This window comes from Otolemur garnettii, unplaced genomic scaffold, assembly GCF_000181295.1.
Source record: "Otolemur garnettii isolate 467f Iridium unplaced genomic scaffold, OtoGar3 scaffold00010, whole genome shotgun sequence".
NCBI classification, from domain to species: domain Eukaryota; kingdom Metazoa; phylum Chordata; class Mammalia; order Primates; family Galagidae; genus Otolemur; species Otolemur garnettii.
Genome location: NW_003852405.1, coordinates 460094 through 469576, shown reverse-complemented (window position 1 = coordinate 469576; position 9483 = coordinate 460094).

Here is a 9483-nt window from a genome sequence, read left to right as displayed (position 1 = left end):
GCGAGGGCGTATCCCAGACTTCGGAGGGAGGAGGCGCGGCCGCAGAAAAACCGGAAGACTCGGGCTTCTGACCGCAGCTCCCCCTCCCTAGGCTCCGAGAGACTCGGCCCAAGTCTCCGCCCCCTATAGCTACGACATAGCTCCAGAGCGGCGTGGGGGGCGTGGCATCGATGGTGCCGCCCGGAGCAGGGCTGGATTAGGGACGAAGAACGCCAGCCTAGCTCTGCTGACTCCTCCCACCAAAGCCACTAAAGCAAGCGTAGCTCGGCCCCTGCTTCCGTGGTCGTAATGTCCGGTTGCTAAGCTGAATGGCTCACTAACGCCCCGCCCTTATGAAACAATCCAATTGAAAGCGACGTTTGCTATCTTTTCTTCCGGATCAAGGAACAAATCGCAAAAGAAAAATCTCCGAACACCTACACAAAATAAAATGTTTCCGGGGTCAATCATAAATTTTCTGTCTTTGTACTCGCTGGTAGTGTGAGTGTTCCTCCCTCGCTAGCGTTTTAAAAGACATCAGCAGGCTTTTTTGGAGTTGTCATGCACTCGTGACCTGAAGAAATTTTAGAAGCCAGCCTGTGGACAGCGATGCATTGTTACTACTATTCTCAAGGTTTCTCGTTTTCCCCCTCTTTTCTGAAGCTTTAGCTTCCATAATTATCCCTTTCCCCCATCTCATTTCCATGTCTCAGTCAAAACTGTCACTTATTTTCATATAGTTAATTAGTTTATTCTCCAAAAGTTTTGTCACTTATATAAACTTATTTTGTAAGGTATCTTTATTTGGATCCCCAGAGAAAAGCTTTTGAAAAGTCTCTTGATTCCTGCAGTTAAGACAGTATCTGAGAAAAGAGTTCAGTCTCTGATTACACAGTATAAATTCTAGTTCAGCTGCAGCTAGAAGGAGAGTGTGGGAGGAGTGGTTCGGAAGGTCCAGTTTTATCTGGAGTAAGCAGAACTGAGGGAAGTAAAACTCAACAGAAATCAAGAGGAGTAGGGGAGGGAAAGGAAAGGGTGGGTAAAATAAACATTGTGAGTGATATGCACACTTCTAACCATGACTCTAGCATTTTTATTAGTACTATTAGTATTAGTATTAGTATTTTGGAGGCAGAGTCTCACTATGCCACCCTCGGTAGAGTGTTATGGTGACACAGCTCACAGCAACCTCAAACTCTTGGGCTTAAGCGATTCTCTTGCCTCAGCCTCCCAAGTAGCTGGGACTACAGGCACTTGACCCAACGCCCACTATTTTGTTGTTGTTGTTCAGGTTGTCGTTGTTTAGCTGGCTCAGGCTGGTCTCGAACCTGCCAGCCTCCATGCATGTGGCCAGTGCCCTACTCACTGAGCTATGGGTGTTGAGCCAACTCTAGCTTAGTAAAGAGATTTATTTAACCAATAATATTTGTACTTTTGTAATACTTTGAAATTAAAAAAAATCAGATTGGCATCAGACATGTTAGCAGAACATTTGATGCAAAAATACAATGGAATTTTGAACTGTTAAGAGATAATTGGAAGAGGTAAAATTATGACTTATGCAAAATTATTATTAATATTTTGAGACAGAGTCTCACTTGCCCCCCCCACCCCACCTAGAGTGTCATGGCAGCACAGCTCACAGAAACCTCAAACTCTTGGGCTTAAGTGATACTCTTGTCTCAGCCTCTCAAGTAGTTGCAACTACAGGTGCCCATCACAATGCCAGCTATTTTCAGAGACAGGGTCCCTGGCTCAGGCTGGTCTCAAATTCCTGAGCTCAGGCAATCCACCTGCCTGGGCCTCCCAGAGTGCTAGGATTACAAGCATAAGACCCCTTGCCCAGCTGACTCATGCAAAGTTAAAGAACACATTAACTCATTAATGATGGAATTATTAAGATATTAAAACAGGCTCAAAGAGAATCCCAAGAACACACTCTATTTAGGCAATGAGAAATACTGGAGTGGATTTAATAATAGATGTTAAATTGGACAGTATGTAGAAGACAATAAAACAAAATGTAGTATTTAGAATCTTCCACAGACCACTAGAGAGGGATATGGAATCACTTGCATCTCAACCATGCAAATTCATCTCCATCTCTATAAAAAGGAATTGTTTGCATCATCAGTTCTCCACAAGTTAATTTCTTTTCTTTTCTTTTCTTTCTTTCTTTCTTTCGAGACAGCCTCAAGCTGTTGCGCTGGGTAGAGTGCTGTGACATCACAGCTCACAGCAACCTCCAACTCCTGAGCTTAAGTGATTCTCTTGCTTCACCCTTCCAAGTAGCTAGCACTACAGGTGCCAGCCACAACACCAGGCTATTTTTTGATTGTAATTGTCATTGTTGTCTGGCAGGCCTGGGCTGGATTTGAACTCGCCGGCTTTGGTGTATGTGGCTGGCATTTTAGCCAGTTGAACTACAGGCACTGAGTCCACAAGTTAATTTCTTTCTTTCTTTCTTTCTTTTCTTTTCTTTTCTTTTTTTTTGCAGTTTTTGGCCAGGGCTGGGTTTGAACCTGCCACCTCTGGCACATGGGGCCAGCACCCTACTCCTTTGTTCTGCAGGCACCACCCCACAAGTTAATTTCTATCACTAAAGTGTTAAAAAATTCATCAATGATAATGAAAAGTAAAGAACCCTATTGAATCTGATAACCACAGTCTTCTACATCATGTACAAGATTACAGTGAAAGAATATTAGTCCTATTTTTTTTTTCTGACACAGAGTTTCACTCTGTGCCTTGAGTAGAGTGCCATGGCATCATAGCAACCCCAGACTCTTGGGCTGAAGCAATTCTCTTGCCTCAGCCTTCAGAGTAGCTGGGACTACAGACCCTGGCTACTATGCCCATATAGGTTTTTCTTTTCTTTTCTTTTTCTTTCTTATCTTTCTTTCTTACTTTCTTTTCTTTCTTCTTCTTCTTCTTCTTCTTTTTTTTTTTTTTTTTGCCAGAGTCTCACTATGTTGCCCTGGCTAGAGTGCCAAGGCATCCCTGCTCACAGCAACCTCCAACTCTTGGGCTTAAGCAATTCTCTTGCCTCTGCCTCCTGGGTAGCTGGGACTACAGGTGATTGCCACATGCCCAGCTGCTTTTTTGTTGCAGTTGTTTAGTTGGCCCAGGCCAGGTTCAAACCTGCCACCCTTGGTGTATGTGGCTGGCACCATAACCACTGTGCCGAGCCCTGTCTAGGTTTTTCTATTTTTAGTAGAGATGGAGTCTTACTCTTGCTCATGCTGGTCTCAACTCCTGTGCTCAAGCAATCCACCCACCTAAGCCTTCCAGAGTGCTAGGATTACAGGTATTAACTTCTGTGCCTGGCCACCAGGCCTATTTTTTTACATTTCAAAATTTTCCACAAGAACCAGATAATTTATTTACAAGAAAATTGTCAGTTAATGTGACATACAAAACTTCATATCGGTTTTACTCTAAGACATATTTCTATTCAATACTAATATCATAAGAAAAGCATTTCCAGGATACATTAAAAAATAAGAAAAGTAAAACTAGTTTTTCTAGACTGCTTGTTTTGAAAACATTTTGTTCCCATGAAATTGAGGTGTTATAGAACAGTTATTTCATAAAAGATGCTTGTTCCTGAGCAGCAGACATAGACCCCCACACCAAGAGTGAAGATGTCTCTGCTCCCAGGAATGGAGGTTTGTGTCTTCCTGCTGGCTGTTGTCTTTGTCAGAATTTCCACAAAGTACCATGGCCCCAACAACCACCATTCCAACAACCACAGCCCCAACAAACACCATGAATACCACAGGAGAGACTCTTTGCAATTAATGAATATGCAAAAGCCACCTGATGAGGGCAGAGTTCCAATGAAGTCTTAGGCTCAAAAAAGCAAAGCCATAGATTTTTTTTTTTGAGTAGAAAGCTTTTTTAAAAAAATTTTTTATAATTATTTTTTATTAAATCATAACTTTGTACATTGATGCATTTATGGGGTTCAGGGTACTGCTTCGATATACAATGTGAAATGTTTACATCGAACAAAGTAACACAGCCATTTCTTAATAGTTTAGAAATGTACCATTGCATCATGCACATTAGGTGAGGTCCCCCCAAATACCCTCCCTTCTCCCATGTCCCCTCTCCCCATCACTGTCTCTCCTCTTCCCTTCTACTTTATGGACTATAGTTATGTTTTGCCATTTGTATGATTATGTAGGTGGTTATATATTGATTTCATAGTAGTATTGAGTACATTGGATACTTTTTTTCCCATTTGTGAGATACTTTACTAAGAAGAATATGTTCCAGCTCCATCCAAGTAAACATAAAAGATGTGAAGTCTCTGTCTTTTTTATGGCTGCATAGTATTCCATGGTGTACATATACCACAATTTGTTAATCCATTCATGGGTTGATGGGTACTTGGGTTGTTTCCATGTCTTGGCTATTTTGAATTGGGCTGCAATAAACATTCTGGTGCAAATGTCTTTGTTGTAAAGTAATTTTTGATTATCTGGGTATATAGCTAGTAGAGGAATTGCAGGATCAAATGGTATGTGTACTTTTAGTTCCTTGAGTGTTCTCCAAACTTCTTTCCAAAAAGGTCACCTTAGCTTGCATTCCCACCAGCACTGTAGAAGTGTTCCCTTCTCTCTGCATCTACGACAACATCTGTAGTTTTGGGATTTTGTAATGTGGGCTAATCTTACTGGAGTTAGATGATAACCACCATCAAAAGTGGTTTTGATGTGCATTTCTCTGATGAGTAAGGATGATGAGCATTTTCTTTATGTGTTTGTAGGCCATGTGCTTGTCTTCATCAGAGAAGTTTCTGTTCAAGTCTCTTGCCCACATAGAAATGGGGTTATTTATTCATTTCTTATTGATTAGTTTGAGTTCTCTGTAGATTCTAGTTATCAGATCTTTGTCAGAAGCATAAAGTACAAACATCTTCCATTCTGAAGGTTGTTTGCTTTACTTACTGTGCTCTTGGCTGTGCACAAACTTTTTAGTTTGATCAGATCCCAATAATGTATTTTTGGTATTGTTTCAATTGCCTGGAGGGTCCAAAGTCTTAGGCTCAAAATAAGCAAAGCCATAGATTCTAGCAGCATCTTTCATGGGCCACAATAGTTTCCTTGTACCTGACCATGGTTCTCTCTGTGCTGACAACTAATGGGAATGTCTCCTCAGCTCTCTGCATCTTCAAGTTCATCCTTCTCAGTTCAGCCTGGTACATCCCACTGTTCCTTTATTCACAAGATGGAAATTTGAAATGGTATTTAACAACGAGGCACTGCCTAGGCATATGCATCTCTCTCTGTGTGTGGGGGGCTCTCATGCCATGTGCTCCCCTGCCTGTGACCTTGTGGGTGGGAGGAACAAGTGTATGGACACCCAATCTTCAGTCTTTTAATTATTTTGCCATTTAATAAATATGTGAGAAAAAAAATGGTGATTTTCAACTGGCATGCCCTGACACTCTGGTGTGCCATGAGAAGATCTTACACGTGCCTTAAAAATTTTTAAAGATCAGGCTTTGCGTCCAGAGCACAGTGGTTACAGCATCAGCCACATACACTGAGGGTGGCAGGTTCGAACCCAGTTGGGGCCAGCTAAACAACAATGACAACTGCAACAAAAAATAGTCAGGCATTGTGGTGGGCGCCTGTAATCTCAGCCACTTGGGAGGCTGAGGCAAGAGAATTGCTTAAGTCCAAGAGTTAGAAGTTGCTATGAGCTGTGATGCCACAGCACTCTACCCAGGGTGACAAAGTGAGACTCTGTCTCAAAAAAAAAAAATTTAAAGATCACTAATTAAATTATTTTTCAAAGAAAGTCAAAGCACATTCATTTCTTTACTCTGTTTTTATTTATTTATTTATTTTTAGATACAGAATCTCACTTTGTCACCCTCAGTGGAGTGCTATGGAGTCACAGCTCACAGCAACCTCCAGCTCTTGGGCTTAGGCAATTCTCTTGCCTCAGCCTACAGAGTAGCTGGGACTACAGGCATGCACCACAATGCCGGGCAATTTTTTGTTGCAGTTTGGCTGGGCCGGTTTCGAACCCGCCACCCTTGGTATATGGAGCGAGTGCCCTACTCACTGAGTTGCAGGCACTACCCTCTTCACTCTGTTTTTAATTAAATTACATTGTAATTACAATGTAATTTTTTGTTTTTTTTTTTAGAGACAAGAGGCTCACTTTGTCACCCTTGGTAGAGTGCCGTAGCATCACAGCTCACAGCAACCTCTGGCTCTTGGGCTTAGGCAATGCTCTTGCCTCAGCCTCCTGAGTAGCTGGGACTAAATGTGCACACCACCCCCATATATGGGGCTGGCACCCTACTCCTTGAGCCACAGGCACCACCCCCCGCTATGTTATTTTTTTGTTGCAGTTTGGCTGGGGCCAGGTTCCAACAGTCTCAGTATATGGAGCCCACACCCTACTCACTGAGCCACAGGTGCTGCCCTTGATCAATGTAATTTAAGTGTGCAGCAGAAATTTAACTATAGGTTCATGTGTGCTGTGAAATTTTTTAAAAAGGTTGAAAAACACTTTTATGCAAGAACTTAAGGGCATGTGAATTTTATATTTTCTTAACACAATTTATACTTGAGAAACAATAAATGGACATCAAAGACTGAACCCAGTGAATTGAGCAGTATAGAACGTAAAATATACACTCCTCCACACTGCAAAAGGACAATGAGCTGCACTCATCCACACCAGGTGCTTCAAAATTCCATCTTATTTGAGATAATCCTTTTTCCACCACTTAACAATAACTCAAGCTGCAGCCCTTTAAATTGCCACCTTAGCTCCTTCTGCAGTTCCTCCTTTTAATTTCTTCTATTTTCTCTGAGTTTCTTTGTAGTTTTTCTGAATATTCTCTGTTTTTTTTTTCTTTATCTCTCATTTCTATCATCTTTTTCTTTTTTAAGATAGAGTCTTGTTCTGTCACCCCTACTTGAGTGCAGCGGCATCATCTTAGCTCACTGTAACGTCAAATTCCTGGGCTCAAGTGATCCTCCCAAGTAGCTGGAACTACAAACACATGACACCACACCAGGCTAATGTTTTCTAATGGAGAGGGGGTCTCACTCTTGCTCAGGCTTCCCTCAAACTCCTGACCTCAAGTGATCTTCCTGTTTCAGCTTCCCAAAGTGCTAGGATTTCTTTTACCATTTTTCATCTCTTGTGTTCTCTTCCTCATGAAGGCAGGATACTAAGGGTGTGGATTGGGCAGGCTAGTAGAAGCATGCACATACAGTTCCAGAAGCAAATTTTGGGTCTTTTGCAATGTAAATTGTCATTTTTATTTTAGTATTTGTGTGTTTAAGAACAAATTGTTTAAAAACTGTACTTCCATTTTTGGTCTCCTTTTGTTTAATGAATAGTTTTTTTTATTTCAAATTAATATGGGGGTATACATTTTTAGGTTACAATGTTTTCTCTTCCAAGTAAAGTTCAAGTTGTAGAAGAGCCCTTCACCCAAAGGGTGTGTTGAATACCCTCCCACTATGCACTTAGGTGAGATCCAGCCAAATGTCTTCCCTCATCCCTCCAATTGTCCTCTCTCTCCTTTCCCCTCTCCCTTTCAGCCTTCCTCTCTTGCTAGACTCTTTTTGTGCTTTATAATTCCTATAAGCATGTAATTGTTTATATATAGGTTTCATATCAGTATTGAGTACACTCAATTGATACTTTTTATTCCATTCTTGTGGAATAAAATTATTCTTTACTAAGAATAATGTGTTTCAACTCCATACAGGTAAATATAAAAGATGTAAAGTCTCCATCTTTTCTTATGGTTGAATAGTAATAGTACTCCATGGTATACATATACCACAATTTGTTAATTCATTCATGGGTTGATGAGCATTTGGGTTGCTTCCATGACTTCGCAAAATTATGAATTGAGTTGCAATAAATTCTGGTACAAATGTCTTTGTGGTAAAATTGTTTTTGTTCTTCTGGGTAGATACCCAGTAATGCGATTGTGGGATCAAATGGAAGGTCAACTTTTATTTTCTTTTTGAGACAGAGTCTCATTTTGTCACCCTCAGTAGAGTGCTATGGTGTCACAGCTCACAGCAGCCTCCAGCTCTTGGACTTAGGTGATTCTCTTGCCTCAGCCTCCTGAGTAGCTCGGAATACAGGTGCTTGTCACAACACCTAGCTATTTTTTGTTGCAGTTTGGCCAGGGCCGGGTTCGAACCCACCATTGTTTTATATGTGGCTGATGCCCTACTCACTGAGCCACAGGCACTACCTGTCAACTTTTAGTTCTTAGAGAATTCTGCATATTTCTTTCCATAAGGGTTGTATTGGTTTGCAATCCCACCGGCAGTGTAGAAGTAGTCCCTTCTCTCCATACCAGCATCTGCAGTTTGGGGATTTTGTGATGTGGGCTATCCTCACCTGGGTTAGATGAATATCTCAGAATGGTTTTGATTTGCATTTCTCTGATGATTAACAATGATGAACATTTTCTCATTTGTATGTTAGTCATTCATGTGTCATCTTCAGAGAAGTTTTGTTCAAGTCTATTGACCACATAGAAGTGGGGTTATTTGCTTTTTTCTTTTTTTGTTTTTTTGTAGAGACAGAGTCTGACTCTATCATCGCCCTTGGTAGAGTGCCCTGGCATCACACAGCTCACAGCAATCTCCAACTCCTGGGCTTAGGTTATTCTCTTGCCTCAGCCTTCCAAGTAGCTGGGACTACAGGCACCCACCACTATGCTTGGCATTTTTTTGTTGTTGTTGTTGCGGTTTGGCCAGGAGTGTGTTTGAACCTGCCACCCTCAGTATACAAGGTCTGCACCCTACTCACTGAGCCACAGGTGCTGCCCTTTGCTTTTTCCTTGTTGTTTAATGTGAGTTCTCCATAGATGGTAGTTATCAGGCCTGACAATGACTCATAACATGCAAAAATTTTCTCCCATTATTAAGGCTGTTCCCTGGCTTGGCGCCTGTGGCTCAAGTAGCTAAGGTGCCAGCCACATACACCTAAGGTGGCAGGTTCGAATCCAGCCCGGACCTGCTAAACAACAATGATGGCTGCAACCAAAAAATAGCCGGTGTTGTGGTGGGCACCTGTGGTCCCAGCTACTTGGGAGGCTGAGGCAGGAGACTCGCTTGAGCCCAGGAGTTGGAGGTTGCTGTGAAGCCACGGCACTCTACCCAGGGGGATAGCCTGAGGCTCTGTCTCAAAAAAAAAAAAAAAAGACTGTTTCCTTTGGTTGTGATGCCATTAGCAATGCAGAAGTTTTTTAGTTTGATAAAAATCCCAGTTGTTTATTTTTGATGTTTCTGCAATTGCCAGAGGACCTTCCTCATAAAGTCTTTTCCCAGGCCAATATTTTCAAGTGTTTTACCTATACTCTCTTCTAGAATTTTTTTGTTTCATGTCTTAAACTTAAATCTTTTGTTGTTGTTGTTGAGACAGAGTCTCACTGTGTTACCCTTGGTAGAGTGCCATGGCGTCACAGCTCACAGCAACCTCAAACTCTTGGGCTTAAGC